The sequence below is a fragment of the Giraffa tippelskirchi genome, chromosome 6 (genome assembly GCF_054371585.1).
Source record: "Giraffa tippelskirchi isolate mGirTip1 chromosome 6, T2T-mGirTip1v1.2.pri, whole genome shotgun sequence".
Taxonomy (NCBI): Eukaryota; Metazoa; Chordata; class Mammalia; order Artiodactyla; family Giraffidae; genus Giraffa; species Giraffa tippelskirchi.
The window spans coordinates 177,969,531-177,988,443 of record NC_137280.1 but is presented as its reverse complement, the minus strand read 5'-3'; the positions used below and the strand labels follow the sequence as shown (position 1 = coordinate 177,988,443).

At 40.2% G+C, this 18,913-nt stretch overlaps 2 protein-coding genes across 4 annotated transcripts in view; one reads left to right on the top strand and one right to left on the bottom strand.

The window, feature by feature from the left end:
• LOC145511713 (uncharacterized) overlaps positions 1-18,913 on the bottom strand; it is a 398,185-nt gene that overhangs the window by 131,770 nt on the left and 247,502 nt on the right. The gene's annotated exons all lie outside the window — the stretch shown is intronic.
• TMEM232 (transmembrane protein 232) overlaps positions 1-18,913 on the top strand; it is a 283,645-nt gene that overhangs the window by 248,677 nt on the left and 16,055 nt on the right. Inside the window, exons 14-15 of the transcript XR_014058093.1 lie at positions 4,212-4,313; positions 15,654-15,691. The gene's annotated coding sequence lies outside the window, so the exon portion shown is untranslated. The remainder of the gene's footprint in view (positions 1-4,211; positions 4,314-15,653; positions 15,692-18,913) is intronic.

Here is an 18,913-nt window from a genome sequence, read left to right as displayed (position 1 = left end):
AGAAAATATTTGCAAATGATGTAACTGACAAGTGATTAATATCCAAAATTCACAAATGGTTCATACAACTCAATATTAAAAAAAAAAAAAAACAAGTTATTCAGTCAAAAATCAGGCAGAAGAGGTGAACATTTTTCCACACAAGACAGACAGATGGCCAACAGGCTGAAGAAAGATGCTCAACATTGCTAATTACTAAAGAACGTGAATCAAAACCACAATGAGGTATCACTTCATACCTATATCAGAATGTCAAAAAGTCTATGAATAACAAATGCTGGGGGAGATCTGGGGGAAAGGGAACCCCTCCTGCATTGTTGGTGGGAATGTAAATCTATGCAATCACTGCAGAAATCACTATGGAGTTTTCTTAGAAAACTAAAAAGAATCACCATATTATCCAGCAGTTCTACTTCTAGGTATATATCCAGAAAATACAAAAAACACCAATTCAAAAAGATACACGCACCCCAATGTTTATAGTGGCATTATTTATAATAGCTAAAACATGGAAACCGCCCAAGTGCCCATTACAGACAATTGGCTTAAGAAGATGTGGTGTGGGTGTGCGCAGGTATATATTCACACATATACATATATAGGTGCAGTGTGTGTAAATATAGTTGTAGTGTATATATGTATATGTGTAGTGTATATATACATATATGTAGATGTGGTGTGGGTGTGGGTGTGTGCACATATATATTCACACATATACATATATAGGTAGTGTGTGTATATATATATATAGTTGTAGTATATATATGTATATGTGTAGTGTATATGTACATATATGTAGATGTGGTGTGGGTGTGCGCAGGTATATATTCATACATATACATATATAGGTGCAGTGTGTGTAAATATAGTTGTAGTGTATATATGTATATGTGTAGTGTATATATACATATATGTAGATGTGGTGTGGGTGTGGGTGTGTGCACATATATATTCACACATATACATATATAGGTAGTGTGTATATATATATATAGTTGTAGTATATATATGTATATGTGTAGTGTATATGTACATATATGTAGATGTGGTGTGGGTGTGCGCAGGTATATATTCATACATATACATATATAGGTGCAGTGTGTGTAAATATAGTTGTAGTGTATATATGTATATGTGTAGTGTATATGTACATATACGTAGATGTAGTGTGGGTATGGGTGTGCGCACGTATATATTCACACATATACATATATAGGTAGTGTGTGCATATATATAGTTGCAGTATATATGTACATGTGTAGCATATATATACATATATGTAGATGTGGTGTGTGTATACATATGTAGATGTAGATGTAGTATATATATGTACCTGTGTGTGTATATGGATGTAGTATATGTATATATACATGTGTAGTATACATATGTATATGTAGATATGGTGTGTGTACGTCTACATATACACATATACATAAATATGGATGTAGTATATATATATGTACACATATAGATGTGGCTGTATATATAGATATGTTAGTATGTGTATATATATACACACAATGGAATATTATTCAGCCATTTTCAGCAATGTGGATGGACCCAGAGAGTAGCATGGTTACTGAAATAAGTCAGAGAAAGACTGTAAGATCTCACATACAGAATCTTAAAAATAATACAAATGAATCTAACACAAAACAGAAACTGACTCACAGAGATAGGAAGCAAACTTGTGGCTACCAAAGGGTAAGGGAGGGGAGGAGGGCCACATTAGGGGTTTGGGAAAAACAGGAAAAACTGTCTACGGTTGGATCTATATCCATACATAAACAGATAAGCAACAAGGATTTGTTGTGTAGCACAGGAATTATACCCAATATCTTATCCTATAATGGAATATAATCTGAAAAAAAATCGAATCACTATGTTGTGTAGCTGAAACTAAAACGGCATTGTATATCAACCACACTTCAGTTAAAAAAACACAGGAATAGGTACTGATGTGAGCTGAAGCTTGGGAATAAGGTAACATGAAAATGGTTTTAATAAGATGCTTGCAGATAATTTGTGAATTTCATTTACTAGACTGCTACTGCTAAGTCGCTTCAGTCGTGTCCGACTCTGTGTGACCCCGTAGACGGCAGCCCACCCGGCTCTCCCGTCCCTGGGATTCTCCAGGCAAGAACACTGGAGTGGGTTCCCATTTCCTTCACCTGTTCCCTTTTCTGTAAAAACTGACAGTCTGTGGAAATCCCCAGCCTCTCCTACAGTGAACTATGTTCACCTGAGGTGGCAAGTTACTGAGAAGAGAAGAGACTATCAATAATAGCTTTATATTTTTAAAACAATAATTTCCTCTTAGTTGAGACAGAAGCAACATGCTGTGCAAAATTATATATCATGTAGAAACAGCTGAGAAGTCAACATATATCACTATCAATGCTGCATCTATAAAAGCAAAAAACTCACCATATCCAACAATAATTCTTACTTTAATAGACAGAAAAGGGGACACAAAAGGAAAACCAACTTATTCTTATAAATGGTTGGTTTAACACATAGTGAACAAACTGATGTATAAATTGGCTTTGATGAATGCTTGTGTTAAATGTGGTTATTTATTATGAGTTCCATTATATAAATTGGTTTCAAAATTATAACAAATGTTCTTTATTAATCTTACCTTCTCTGTGGCTAGAGAATGACTCAAGGCTATTATCTTTCATGGACTTCAGCATCATTAGTGCTGATGTACTGAGGAGGGCAGACAAATTCTAATAATGCACAGACAAGAGAAACATGTCTTTTTTTTGCTTCTTACATGAGAGGCATTTTTCTCAGCACAGTTTTCTTCAACTCTAGTGAAATCCCTCAAGTAGTTAGTTTCTGGTATTTTTGCAGTAACAGCAGCTGTAGATGTAAGAAATATCTTACATATTATGTTCTTTATGGTGTGGCATTTGAGATTCAAGCAGATGGCATGGATTCTGGTCTTAAGGAACTTAGAATTTATCCACGATGGCACCAGAGTTCTCAGGCCACATTTGGCTACGTGGTAGAGCCTGGAGCCTTTGCTCTGTAGCCTGGTGACAGATTGCAGCGCTGTCTTATTGCTTTCCTCTTCAGCTTGGGATATATAAATAACTGGAAGATAGTAACCTTCTGGGAAAGAAAAGAAGCTATTTCTTCCAAGATCTCTTTTATGGCCCAACATTCAACAAACACAGAAGCAAAGAGTTAAAGAGTTGCCCCAGCAGATGACCTGAGCCACCGTTAGTTGTCAGAGGCCATTTTTTTCAGTTATGAGCTTTTTTTAGTTCCCTGATTATATTTTTCCTCTCCTCTGTAGACATGTTCTTGCCTTTTCAGCCCTTCTTACATTCCTAAGAGAGGAAAAACCAAAAGGAAAGAAAATAATTCATTCTGCTAACTACATATCTCTGACTGCAGACTGAAGGTGGGATTCAGTGGTGCAGATAAAGAGGTGCCTATAAGTCATGATTATATAAAAGAGCATAACAAAAATAGGCAGGCAGATTCATAGTCTGGAGAAGTCACAGTCAGTTGGTATGCCTGCATTTTTCATTTTTGAATATATGTGTGAGCCCCCGAGCTAGGTGCTGGGTGCTAAAGGTTGAGAGAGCGAGAGGGAGAAAAGTCTTCTGTAGCAGACACACTAGCCAGCGGACTGGCACCTGGAAACTTGCCACATCTGATGCCAATCATCCCAAATTGATATGAATGCTTATACAACTTGTAAGTTAGCACCAGTTTCAGCAGTGAGAGAGGACATCCAGCAAATTAAACGCATTTGGAGTTATTTGATTTGATTTTTTCTCTCTCAAGTGCTTATTTGTATAGGCAGCTGAGTACTGCGTAAGGTCTCTTCTATATCACGGTGCTACCAGATGTGTAGCCTCTTTTCCTAAATTCAGTTCATGGTGCAAGGTGGTTGCATCAGCTGCAGATTTCATGCCTGTATCTGAGTCAGCAGAACAGAGAACAGGATGCAGAAGGGCGGGCTCCCTCCCACTTTAGAAATATTTGCTGGAAGTGTTAGCCATGGGAGAGGCCAGGAAATGGAGCCTTGATTCCAACTGCTTACGTGCCCAGCTAACACCCGTGTGTTCTGGTACTGCTCAGGCTGCAGCAGTAGAATGTTATAAAGAGCATCGCTCCTGCACTTAATAATAGCAGCAGCAATGGCAGAAATGCCAAACAATCCAAAAACTCATAACTTTTCTTGAGCCCAGCAGAGAACTGATCATTACCAATTAACCGAGAACGTGACAAAAACACATCTAAGAAGAGTTAGGACATGAGAACTTGCTTTCCTGGGAGAGATGCTATCACAGGTAAGAATTCAGCTTAACATTTTAGTAAACTACTAAAGACCAGCTTTGGGCTGACCAAAGAGTGTGAACCCCGGGACACAAACACAGAACTTACACCCATCTCAGGCTTATCTGCAGAGAAGCAGGTACTAACACACAAGGTCAGCAACAATCCTAAAACTGTCCTCCTCGTGCTGCAGGCCTGGAGCGGCAACACCGCTGGAGGGAGCACAGACCACTCTCCCCTCGTCTCCTGTGAAAGAGGAGGTTTAAAGCCTTGGAAGGAGGGAAGCAAAATCTGATGCCCTGAAAGGGAACGTGAAGTCGCTCAGTCCTGTCCGACTCTTTGCGACCCCATGGACTGTAGCCCTCCAGGCTCCTCTGTCCACTGGATTCTCCAGGCAGGAACACTGGAGTGGGTTGCCATTTCCTTCTCCAGGGGATCTTCCTGACCCAGGGATCAAACTCAGGCCTCCCACACTGCAGGCGAATTCTTTATCTTCTGAGCCACCAAGGAAGCCTTTGATGCCCTTAGGACACTGATAAAAACTCACTGATTCTGAGAGAAAGGAATGAAACCTTTTTCATCAAAATAAGGAATGGAAATACTTGCTGGGTCCAGATCTACAGCTGGGAGTGGGGTAGAATCACCAAGAAAAACCTATGCCCATGACTCAGGAACACAGTGACTGAGACTGAGACATACACAGGACAACAGAAAATGTCACGCCTTCTCCCAGGCTGATTAGCATTGAGTGATAAGTGACAGTGCTTGGCTGCTTGTAGAGGGGACAGAACAGGCAGAGAGATCCTTCACGAGACACAGCACAAAGGGAAGACTTAAGGTTGAAGATGGAGCTGATATTGAAGAAAAGCCTTCTGGTAAACCAGCCCACATGCTAAACAGAAAGTAAGGCTAGATGATTTGAAGTCTATCTTCTACTGAGTGATCATAGCAACTACTCCAAACTCCAGTTAAACTCCTAACAATAAGGACCCTACCACTCCCTCCACACAGACAAAGACACACACCACACCAAGCTAGCAGAAGGGACATGTCCATTTTCAGCCCTAAACATTTTGATTTTTTTAACCTCAGACTCGACTGTCCTCCACAGGAAGACAAAGTTTGCCTTGTCTTATTTTTTAATTGGTCATAACAGAGAAATGACTGTCTAAAGCAAAAATAATAACAATGCATCGTGTATTTATAGCATACGTAAAAGTAAAATATATGACAATAATAGCACAGAAAATGAAAGGAAGGAATTGACAACATACTGTTATAAAAGCTTTTTAATATTGTGGAGTGGTAATAAATTATTTGATATATATTATAAATTCTAGGGCAACCACCAAAATATTAAAAAGGGGTATAAAGATTAGCTAATTGTGGTGATAAAGTAGGAAAATTAAAAAGATTAAAAATGAGGCAGAAAAGGAAGGAAAAAGAACAAAGAATAGATGTAACAAAAAACAGCTAAATGGATAGTAGTCTTTAATCCAAACATATCAGTAATTACATTAAGTGTAAACTGTCTAAAATGCCAATTAAAAGTTAAAAAATTGTTACAACAGATTAAAAAAGCAAGTAACAATTATATGCTATCTATGGCAAATCAATTTTAGTTATAAAGACATAGGATAAAAATAAAAGCAAAAATGGAGAAATATACCAGGTAAATATTAATCAAAAGAAAGCTAAAGTAGCTATATTAATAGCAGCAGAAGCGCCTGGTCTTATGTCTCTGGATGTGCCCCAGTGTCTCCTGGTTCACAGTCTACGGGAACATGAATAGGATTTGTATCCTACTGTTGTGTGAGAATTGTATAAATCTTAATTACGTCCAATTGGTTCATAACGCTTTTCAGATCTACCAAATTCTTCTACTTCTCTGTACACTCATTCTATTAATTTCTGAGAGTTTGATATTGAAACTCCAACTAAAAATCTTAATTTATCCTCTTAAAACAAACAATTGCCATATATAGTGGAACTATATGTAACTTTGTTCTGTGTTTTCCAAGTCTCCTGGGAATGTGTTACAATATTTTCATAATTAAAAAAATAAAGAATATTTAAAAATTTTTAAAAATAGCTGAAAAAGAACTGTTACCCAGAACAAAGAGATGCATAATATAATGACAAAGAGGTCAATGCTTCAAGAAGAACTGAATATTTATATGTCTCATAACAAAGCTACAAAATATATGAGGCAAAAGCTGATGAAGTTGAAAGGAGAAAAAGACAAATCCAGAACTACAGTTGAATATATCAGTACTTTTCTTTTTGCAGTTGCTAGAACAAGTAGACAGGAAGTCAGTAAGGATATAGGAGATCTGAAGAACACTACTAACCAACTTCACCTAACTGATATTTCTAGAGCATTCTACCCAATTATAGCAGAATACACATTTTTTTTGCAAGCACACATGGAACATTCCTCAAAATAGACCATGTTCTGCACTGCAAACAAATTTTAAAAAGTGAAATTAGTCAAAGTGTGTTCTTAACTTCAAAACAGAATTAACTAGAAATCAACGAGAAAAGTATCCAGAAAATCACAAGATATGTGGAAATTGAACAACTCACCTTTGAATATTAGATATCCCACTGTTATTGAAAGAGAGAAAATGTGATATCAGGGGCAACAAACAACTTTTCTAGATATAGTCATAGAAATGCAGTAATTGACAGAGTGACTCCATGTTAGAGCACTGAAACAAAAGTATTTAATGCAATTGTTATGGGCTGAATTTTTATCTTACAAATTCATATGTTGAAGTCACCTAATTTGGAGATGGAGTCTTTGGGAGGCAATTGGGTTTGGATGAGGTCATGAGTGTGGGACCCACAGGGTGGGCTTAAAAAAGGGGAAGAAAGACCTGAGCTCTCTACCCATTGTATGAGGACCCAGTGAGAAGGCAGTTGGAAGCAAGCAAGTCAGGAAGCAGGTTCTCACTGAGAACTGAGTCTGCTGGAACTTTAATATTGGATTTCCCAGCCTCCAGAACTGGGAGAAATTAATGTCTACTGTTCAAGTCCCTGGGTCTACGGTACTTTGTTAAAGCAGCCTGGATTAACTAAGATGGAAGTTCATATTACTGAGATGGAGAGAATGGCCACTTCAGCTTTATTCAGTCCATCACATCATGTCTGTGTATTCTTTTAAACAGGTTCTGGACTTCTTAACTTTGTCTTGCTCTTTCTGCTCATTGGCTCATTTATCAAGATTTTGGCTCCTTAATGTACGCACCACCATAAACAAATGAAAAGACAAGCCACAGAATGGGAGAAAATATTTGCAAATAAAGTGATCGAAAAGGTATTAATCTCCAAAATACACAAACAGCTCATGCAGTTCTATGTCAAAAAACCAAACTACTCAGTCAAAAAATGGGCAGACAATGTAAACAGACATTTCTTCAAATGCAGGCCAAAAAGCACATGGAAAGATGCTCAACATCACTACTTACCAGAGAAATGCAAATCAAAACAATGAGTGATCACTTCTCACTGGTCAGAAAGGCCATCGTCAAAAAGTCTACAAGTAATAAATGCTTGAGAGGGTGTGGAGAAAAGGGAACCCTCTTACATTGTTTGTGGGAATATAAATGGGTACAGCCACAATGGAGAATAGTATGGAGGTTCCTTAAAACACTAAAATAGAACTATCATATGATCCAGCAATCCCGCTTTTGGGCATACCATCTGGAGAAAACAGTAACCTGAAGAGGTGCATGCACCAATGTTCATCGCAGCTCTGTCTACAACAGCAAGACCTAAGCGCCCATCGACACGTGAGTGTTAAGCATGCCAGCTCCTCGTGCTTCTTTCCTCCATCCACCGGCCCTTCAACATTTGATTTCTCACTTTGCCCCTGCCCAGGCTTCTCCAAGCCCACCTCAGTAATCCCCGTGCTTTTGTGATAAGTGCCGTACCATTGGCACACTTTTATCTTGACTTAATATTTAAATATCTTGATCAAGACATGCTCTTCCTCAGACAAAAACAATTTCTTCTAATTCCACCAAATCAATAGATACTACTTTTATCAAGAAAATACAATATGTACAATATTCTTAAATACACTTGAGCACATAGTTTTAAATTTTTTCCAAAACCTCTAACTAGATAATTTCACTGTTATTATTTAACCTAAGATCTGAACGTTCTCCAGGATACCACATTTCTTTCCAATTGATGCTATCACTTATTTGTTATTGACTAATATCTTTCTTTCCAATTGGATGACGAGATCTATAAAGACATGGATAGTCACTTTTTTTTCTGCTCATTTTATTCCCAGTATCTCAATGTACTCAATTATTCCCAGTATTCCCACATTGGTGCAGTAAATATTGGTTTCATGAATGAATGAATGCAGGATCCATCCCATGAATGTTTCTCTTCACAGGCGCACACACACACACACTTAATCATATGGGAATCTCAGACTTCTTTGCTAACAGACATGTCCCAGGCTTTCTCCAGCAGGATTTGATGCAGTTATCACGGTTATCTGATCATATTCATCAGATATACCCATGCTTATTAGCCTCAGGCATACTCACAAGCTTTTGAACTGTGGTTCTGGAGAAGACTCTTGAGAGTCCCTAGGACATCAAGGAGATCAAACCATTCAATCCTAATGGAGATCAGTCCTGAATATTCATTGGAATGACTGAAGCTGAAGCTCCAAAACTTTGGCCACCTGATGCAAAGAGCCAACTCATTAGGAAAGATCCGATTCTGGTGTTGGGAAAGACTGAAGGCAGGAGGAGAAGAGGACGACAGAGGACAGATGGTTGGATGGCATCACTGATTCTATGGACATGGGTTTGAGCAAGCTCCAGGACATGGTGAAAGACAGGGAAGCCCGGCGTGCTGCAGTCCAGGGGGCTGCAAAGAGTCAGATATGACTCAGCGACTGAACAACAACAACATACTTAAAAGCAATGCAGCAGCAAAAAAAAAAAAGCTATTCCTGCCATGATAGTTTATGGCAAAATGGGATAAAAAAACACGAAGCATCTAGTGCTACATATACACAAACTAATAAACAAACCAAAGGTCTAAAGTACTGTGCATCACTGTGACAGCAGTGTCTTGAAAATATTCCAGTGGCTCTAACTCATGTCAGAGGCAATGAATGCCCGTGGTTTGTGTGGCAGTAACAGAGCTGGGCAGAACTGTGGCCAGTTCTTTGAAACTGCTACCGTGCAAACAACTGCTGAATCTTCCCGAAGGTGAGCATGGCCAGTATACAAAATCTCTGCTCTAGTCAAGGTGTGCTATCACATTATTATCACCAAAGAACATTATTCCTAAAATACCGCATGATCAAAACATTGGATTTTAAGAGGAATTCAGGGTCCAGCAGATTAGATGGAAGTTTGCTCATAACCAGCTTTTTGTATCCACAGAGTTACTTTGGCTGCCCTGTGGCGTAGGGGTGAGGCACTCACAGGGAATGTCTCAATGCTCCCTTGGCCATTTATTACCCATTATTCGGTCCTGACTGCTTCATCATTTTCCTTAGAGGCCAAAAAAAAAAAAAAGACATGCAGGGGTGTAAAGAGAATGCAAGAGAGATAACATCTGACGTGCTGGATTCAGCTCAGAATCTCTGTGCAAGATACCTGATCTATGGCAGGACTGCAATACTAAGTCAAGGTTGACCCATCCCCAGAGAGCAGGAATGAAGGGTCACTCTGCAAAGCATACAAGGTGGCAGGCTATGATGTCTTCCAAACCTTCTCAAGTACAGGGCTCAGAGAAAACACTTCTAGCCAAAAAACTGATTTCTTCTATTAGGCAGATTTCTTCTGTTAGGCAGTACTCTGCTGCAGAAATGGCAACCCACTCCAGCGCTCTTGCCTGAAAAATTCCATGGACAGAGGAGCCTGGTGGGCTGCAGTCCACGGCATGGCAAGGAGTTGAATGTGACTGAGCAATTTTCACTTTCAGTTTCTCCTGGAAAAGGATGACATCATTTAAACCCTACAGTTTCGGTTCTTACCTACTGATGTTTAACAGAGATACAGTGGTCGTGAAATGTGGGAAGTAGCCAGAAAAGTAAGGAAGAGACTAAGCAGTTTAAGACATAAAAAGCTCAATTGTCTACGGGAACAGTCAGGGAAGAACAGTCCTCTTTTATTTCTTAATGTTTCCCCAAGGACAGCAGATGAGAGTCTGCACATCAGTCCTTCTGTCTCACAGGATGAATCTTTCTCTGAGAGATATACAAATGTACCAGAGTTGTCAGTAGTTTTTGGGATAGGATCATCTTAGCAGACACTTATTCCATACTGGATTTGGACAGGTCTGACCTGCTCTTTATCCCATTGACATTTTATTATGAATGTCACTTTGGCACTGGAAAGGATGAACCTGAACTTTTTAGCAATGGCAGCCAACGGCCCGTTTATTGCTAGCGTCACTCTTCCTGAGCTCCAGGAAAAACAGGGTAATCTTGATTCCTGATGGATATTAGCATTTTGAAAAGAGCCCGATTCTTGCCCAATTTATAGTACATCCAGTCCTTTGAAAGACTTATTTTAATGCAAGGTCATGCAGTATGTTTGTGTGCAAGTGATGTTGAATTTTTATGGCAGCTGAGCTTCATTTCAGAATCCAATGCCATTGTTAAAACAAACTTCACTTTTCTTTCAGCACAAAGTTTGCATCCAGAGTTATCAAGTGCCTTGAGTTTGTTGCCAAAAAGAGTGTTTTCAAACTCATTATTCTGTGACCAGGGACTTTAAGAGTTCTTTGCTCAGTCACATATTGGTCTGGTCTTTGCTGGTGTTAAGAAAAACATATGACTAATTAAACTGGATCTCAGCCTCCTGTATGTTTCTCCTCCTGTATCTTTTTTTTTTTTTTAGTGTTTTTGATGTTAAACACTCTTCTGCTTTGAGATTTTTTCCATTGTCTCCTTTACAGTTCTTTCCATCAAAATTAAGCTCACGCTACAGCAACCCACTCCAGTATTCTTGCCTGGAGAATCCCAGGGACGGCGGAGCCTGGTGGGCTGCTGTCTATGGGGTCGCACAGAGTTGGACAGGACTGAAGCGACTTAGCAGCAGCAGCAGCACACTTTGTCTCATTCAGTATGACAACAGCCACCTCAAATGACTGCCATCCTTGAAACCCTTGCTCCTCTTCACTGCATAGGCCATCCTCTGCTTTGGCCTGCCCCATCCATACTCTCCATGCACTACTTCAACTACTACTGCCTGGAAGTCCTGGCTCTTATTTTTATTTTCCTTTAACAAAACTACTGTTTACATGGTCTTCACCCACTTTGTGTAAGATCCTTCTTCTATGGAAGTAAAAGCCAAGTAGGGAAGTAAAGAAGGCTACCTGAATTTGCAACTTGTGATTGAAAGATTGCCCATATGTTTAGTGCGTGGAGCCAGAAGACAGTTGTCAAAGCCCATCTCAGAGAGGGTTCCAAAAGTTAAATTTGCGGTGGACGGGGAAAAGCCCTTCAGAGCAAGGGAATCTGATCTATAGATCCAAGAAGATGCTGAGCAGTCAGAGGATAAAAGGGATAAGTTGAAAATCTGATCCAATAAACGGGAACCCCGGAGAAGGCAATGGCACCCAACTCCAGTACTCTTGCCTGGAAAATCCCATGGATGGAGGAGCCTGGTAGGCTGTAGTCCATGGAGTCGCTAAGAGTTGGATGCAACTGAGCGACTTCACTTTCACTTTTCACTTTCATGCACTGGAGAAGGAAATGGCAACCCACTCCAGTGTTCTTGCCTGGAGAATCCCAGGGACAGGGGAGCCTGGTGGGCTGCCGTCTATGGGGTCGCACAGAGTCGGACACGACTGAAGCGACTTAGCAGCAGCAGCAAACGGGAACCCAAGGAGAATGAGCAGAGGGGCTGGGTTTTCGTACGCATATAGAAGGATGACTTCCTAATTTTAATGGATATTTTCATTGATCAATGAAGACCATCTGTAAAATGAGGGGCGGTGGAGTTTAACCTACCCTTTCCACTTTAATAGAATGTGAGATAAGTGAAATCACTTTGGACTGGTGAGTTTAATCAGGCTCTGTAAATACTTAAGAAGGAGGAGGAGGAGGATGAAGAAAAAGAGCATGGCTTTCCCTGCCTTACCCCCGACCCCCACCCCCAGGCTTAGGAGGAATCCCGTAGGCATATGTAAACAAGAATCGTAATTGAAGGAACGTTGCTCTAAGCTATCCAGTCTCTCATGATTCTTTTCTGTCTCTCTCTTTGTTTTGAACACAATTGTTAATTGATTTGCTGGTGACACCTCTATTCTGCTGGCATGGGGATCTAGGAGAAAAGGAGAAGGTACGAGACAGCTGAGAGAAAAGAGAAAATGAGGCAGAAAGTAAGCAGAAACTACTGAAGAATTCTGAGATAGCTGAAATCTTGCAACCTAATGGCTCTTTCCCAGACTTTTCTTTTGAGCATCTTTACTCACCCTCCAAAGGCAGAGCAGAGCAGCCTATGACTTCTGATGGTGTACCTGGGCTACATTCCGATCTCTGAATAGACTGAATATCTTTTCAGCGGGACCTTTTCACGACATTCTGAGGATACGTCTAATGATTCCTCAAATGCTTTGCTGCACTCCAAACCACTCTTGTTTGGGGGCAGGGAGGCATATATCTCATTCTCTGAAAAGCAGAACCAGATTGGTTTGTCCTCTGGCAGCTGTTGACACCTGTATGGTGACCCACCAGGCGATGCCTAAAGAGGCTCCCTCCCGCCTGCTCCATCCCAGGGAAGTGCTGGGGTCACAGAAGGCCTCCAGCTTCCTGCGTGCTTGATCTGCAGCCCTAAAGAGGGACTAGCCAGATGCCCTTTCCTTCTGTACAGGGACCTATTTGCCAGTCACCTTAATCTAAAAGTGAAAAAAAAAGCAGCAGCAGTCATTTCCATATCCAATATTCCATATCTACTCTAATTAAAATGGATATCTATCTAAATTATTTAAAGAAGGTAGCTCTTTGAACATGACGGCTTATTTCAAAGACTGAAGACAGCGGAGCTCAGCCTCCCCAAGCCCTAATTAAAGGTGATAGCTCGCATTAGCAGGTAACTACTTGCTATGTCTGTCATATCACTGGTAAAAGTAGTTTCATTGCTCTTATTTTTCTTGCTTAAAGAGATTGCTCCCACACAAACAAACCCATCTCTCCCTTCCCAGAAAAGGCTAGAGGATCTTGTTGCAGTCTGGAGGATTCCTGAGGCATACAAATGGCGATGATTATTTAGAAACAATATAGAAACCACTTCAGAATTTCCCAAGCATTTTAAAACTCTTTCTCATTCTAGTCTTTGCTGAAGACTGATTATTTGAAATTTGACATCACCCACTAATTTCTAAAACAGCTGTATAACTCTTGCTAGCTTTATTATTGCTGTTCAGTAGCTAAATCATGTCCAACTCTTTGTGACTCCATGGACTGCAGCATGCCAAGCTTTCCTGTCCTTCACTAACTCCCTGAATTTGCTCAAACTCATGTCCATTGAGTCAGTGATGCCATCCAACCATCTCATCCTCTCTGCCCCCTTCTCCTCCTGCCCTCAGTCTTTCTCATTACCAAGTTCTTTTTAAATGAGTTGGATCTTCACATCAGGTGGCCAAAGTATTAGAGCTTCAGAATCAGCCCTTCCAATGAATATTCAGGTTTGATTTCCTTTTGGATGGACTGGTTGGATCTCCTTGCAGTCCAAGGGACTCTCAAGAGTCTTCACCAGCACCACCATTAAAAAGCATCAATTCTTCAGCACTCAGCCTTCTTTATGATTCAGCTCTCACATCCATACACGAGTACTGAAAAAACTATATCTTTGACTATACAGATCTTTGTCAGCAAAGTGATGTCTCTGTTTTGAATATGCTGTCTGGTTTTGTCATAGCTTTCCTTCTAAGGAGCAAGTGTCTTTAATTTTGTGGCTGCAGTCACCATCTGCAGTGATTTTGGAGCCCAAGAAAAGAAAATCTGCCAGTGTTTTTTACTTTTTCCCCTTTTATTTGCCATGAAGTGATGGGATAGCATGCCATGATCTTAGTTTTTTGAATGTTGAGTTTTAAGCCAGCTTTTTCACTCTCCTCTTTCACCCTCATCAAGAGGCTCTTTAATTCCTCTTTGCTTTCTGCCATTAATGTGATATCTTCTGCATATCTGACATTGTTGATATTTTCCCCAGCAATCTTGATTCCAGCTTGTGATTCATCCAGCTCAGCATTTCTCAGGATGTACTCTGCATATAAGTTAAATAAGCAGGGTGACAATATATAGCCTTGACGTATTCCTTTACCAGTTTTGAACAAGTCTGTTGTTCCATGTCCAGTTCTAACTGTTGTTTCTTGATCTGCATACAGGTCTCTCAGGAGACAGATAAGGTGGTTTGGTATTCCCATCTCTTGAAGAATTTTCCAGTTTTTTTGTGATCCATATAGTCAAAGGCTTTCACATAGTAAATGAAGCAGAAGTAGCTGTTTTTTTTCCTGGAATTTCCTTGTTTTATCTGTGAGCCAATGGATATTGGCAACTTGGTCTCTGGTTCCTCTGCCTTTTCTAAATCCAGCTCATACATCTGGAAGTTCTAGGTTCACATATTGTTGAAGCCTGGCTTGAAGGATTTTGAGCAATAACTTGCTAGCTTGTGAAATTAGCACAATTTTATGGAAGTGCTGGGAAAGATTGAAGGCAGGAGGTAAAGGGCAGGACAGAGGATGAGATAGTTGGATGGTATCAACAGCTCAATGGCCACGAGTTTGAGCAAGCTCTGGGAGTTTGTGATGGACAGGGAAGCCTGAAGTGCTGCAGCGCATGGGGTCGCAGAGAGTTGGACACAACTGAGTGACTGAACTGAACTTGAGCATTCTTTGGTATTGTCTTTCTTTGGGATTGGAATGTAACTGACCTTTTCCAGTCCTGTGGCCACTGTTGAGTCTTCCAAATTTGCTGGCATATTGAGTGAAGCACTTTAATAGCATCATCTTTTCAGGTTTTAAATAGCTCAGCTGGAATCCCATCACCTCCACTTGCTTTGTTCATACTAATGCTTTCTAAGGCCCACTTGACTTTCCACTCCAGGATGTCTGGCTCTAGGTGAGTGACCACACCATTGTGGTTATCAGGTCATTAATACCTTTCCTATATAGTTTTTCTGTGTATTCTTGCCACCTCTTCTTAATCTCCCCTGGAAAAGGGAATGGCAGACCACTCCAGTGAACCCCAATGAACAGTATGAAACAGAAGTAGATGTGTTTTTTTTTTCTTTCTAGAATTCCCTTGCTTTCCCTATGATCCAAAGAATGTTGGCAATTTGATCTCTTGTTCTTTTCTTGCTATCTAGGTACCACTGAAATTTGCAACTTCTTTCTGAAACAGCAGGTAAGTGGGTGGGGCACAACTCGAAAGAATGACATACCTCAAAGATACAACATAAACCAACTAGAATCAAACAGGCCAAGATGGCAGACAAGTCAATTTCACTAGACCTTGATCCTCAGTCAGCAAGCTAAATGAAACACTCAGAGGTGCCATGACAGTCCCAAGGCACTGTCAAAGGACCAAAAAGTAGGCGTGGCCCAATTCCCGGAAATCTGCACCCCTTCTCCAAAATGGTTGGAATAATCCTTCCACTCATCAGCCAATGAAATTACCCAACCTGTAAAAACTTCGAAAGATTGAAGGCAGGAGGAAAAGGAGACAACAGGGGACAAGATGGTTGGGTGGCATCACTGACTCAATGGGCATGAGTCTGAGCAAGCTCCGGGAGACAGTGAAGGACAGGGAAGCCTGGCGTGCTGCAGTCCTTGGGGTGGCAAAGAGTCGGACACAGCTGAGTGACTGAACAACAGCAACAGCATTCTTGGCAATGTATTTTCAAAAACCACTACAATATTTTAAAGTAATTAGCCTCCAATTAAAATAAATAAATTAATTAAAAACATATTAAAAAATAAAAGGCAACAAACAGCAAAAATTATACATATGTACAACCACGCCGCATTTCGCGGCCTCACTTGTCCTCTGCAAGGGCCACACCCTGTCTGCGGAGGGCACTTCTCTCTGAGTCTGAATAAGTCCTCTCCTCACCTTTTGATTTGTCTCTCACTGAATTCTTTCTGTGGTTAAGACGTCAAGAAGCTGAGTTTCATCAGGTCCGGAAACCAAGTACTGTGGGTTTTGGCTGGGTTCAAGTCCCAGCCATGTTAGAGTCCCAAATTAGATTTTGGATGGGTTTGAGTCCTGGGACATGGCTTCAAGTCCCAATCTGAGGTAAATACTAACGAATCATTATTTGAGGATTTAAAAAGAGAAAAATAGTTAAGACTGATTCAGATTTTTTTTATTACTCCCTTACAATTACAAACAAGGAGATCAGCTATCCCACAGCATGATGTACCCTCATGGGAACGGTGAGTTGATAGGGTATGTCCAAGGGAAGTTGAGAATTGCGAGAATCAGGAGTTTCTCTAGAAGCTCTTGAAATAGAATCCCATCATGAGTCAAAGTTCCTGAGATATTATTGAACTATGCAAAGGACTCAGCGAGCAAGAAGTTTTTTGTCTCCTTTGTATGGTTTTGTTTGGCCTTGATCTTCCACACACACACACCACACACACCTCCAAACCTAGAGATCAATAGTTCTTTCAGTTCAGTCGCTCAGTCGTGTCCAACTTGTTGCAACCCCATGGACTGCAGCACTCCAGGCCTCCCTGTCCATCACCAACCCCCAGAGCTTGCTCAAACTCATGTCCATTAGGTCGGTGATGCCATTTAACCATCTCATCCTCTGTCGTCCCCTTCTCCTCCTGCCCTCAATCTTTCCCAGCATCAGGGTCTTGGCAAATGAGTCAGCTCTTCCCATCAGGTGGCCAAAGTACTGGAGTTTCAGCTTCAACATCAGTCCTTCAATGAACACCCAGAACTGATCTCCTTCAGGATGGACTGGTTGGATCTCCTTGCAGTCCAAGGGACTCTCAGGAGTCTTCTCCAAACCACAGTTCACAAGCATCGATTCTTCGGCGCTCAACTTTCTTTTGTTGTTGTTGTTTGTTTATTTATTAAGTTTATTTATTTTTTTATTGAAGGATAATTGTTTTACAGAATTTTGTTATTTTCTGTAAACCTCAACATAAATCAGCCATAGGTATACCTATAACCCCTCCCTTTTGAACCTCCTTCTCATCTCCCTCCCCACCCTGGAGGTTGATACAGAGGCCCCTGTTTGAGTTTCCTGAGCCATACAGCAAATTCCCATTGACTATCTATTTTACATATGGTTATATAAGTTTCCATGGTACTCTTTCCATACATCTCACCCTCTCCTCCCCTCTCCCAATGTCCATAAGTCTATTTTCTATGTCTGTGTCTCCATTGGTGCCCTGTAATTAAATTCTTCAGTACCATTTTTCTAGATTCTGTATATATGTGTTAGTATGCGGTATTTATCTTTCTCTTTCTGACTTACTTCATTCTGTATAATAAGTTCTAGGGTCATCCACCTCATTAGAACTGACTCAAAGGTGTTCCTTTTTATGGCTGAGTAATATTCCATTGTGTATATGTACCACAACTTCTTTATCCATTCATCTGTCAATGGACATATAGGTGGCTTTCATGTTCTAGCTATTGTAAATAGTGCTACAATGAACAATGGGATATATGTGTCTTTTTCAATTTTTGTTTCTTCAGGGTATATGCCTAGGAGTGGGACTGTTGGGTCATATGGTGGTTTTATTCCTAGTTTTTTTGTTTTTTTTTTAATAAATTTATTTATTTTAGTTGGAGGCTAATTACTTTACAATATTGTAGTTTTTTAAGGAGTCTCCATACCGTCTTCCATAGTGACTGCATCAATTTACATTCCCACCAACAGTGTAAGAGCATTCCCTTTTCTCCACACCCTCTCCAGCATTTATTGTTTGTAGACTTTTTGATGATGGCCATTCTGACAGGTGTGTAGTGATATCTCATTGTAGTTTTGATTTGCATTTCTCTAATAATGAGTGATGTTGAGCATCTTTTCCTGTGTTAGCCATCTGTATGTCTTCTTTGGAGAAATGTCTGTTTAGGTCTTTTGCCCACTTTTTGATTGGGTTGTTTGTTTTTCTGGTATTGAGTTGTATGAGCTGCTTGTATATTTTGGAAATTAATCCTTTGTCGGTTGTTTCATTTGCTATTATTTTCTCCCATTCTGACAGTCTTCTTTTCACTTTACTTACAGTTTCCTTTGCTGTGCAAAAGCTTTGAAGTTTAATCAGGTCCCGCTTGTTTACTTTTTGTTTTTAATTCCATTACTCTAGGAGGTAGGTCATAGAGGATCTTGCTTTGATTTATGTTATCGAGTGTTCTGCCTATGTTTTCCTCTAAGTGTTTTGTAGTTTCTGGTCTTACATTTAGGTCTTTAATCCATTTTGAGTTTATCTTTGCGTATGGTGTTAGGATGTATTCTAATTTCATTCTTTTACATGTAGCCGTCCAGTTTCCCCAGCACCATTTATTGAAGAGGCTGTCTTTGCCCCATTGTATATTTTTGCCTCCTTTGTCAAAAATAAGGTACCCATAGGTGCATGGGTTTATTTCTGGGCTTTCTGTCTTGTTCCA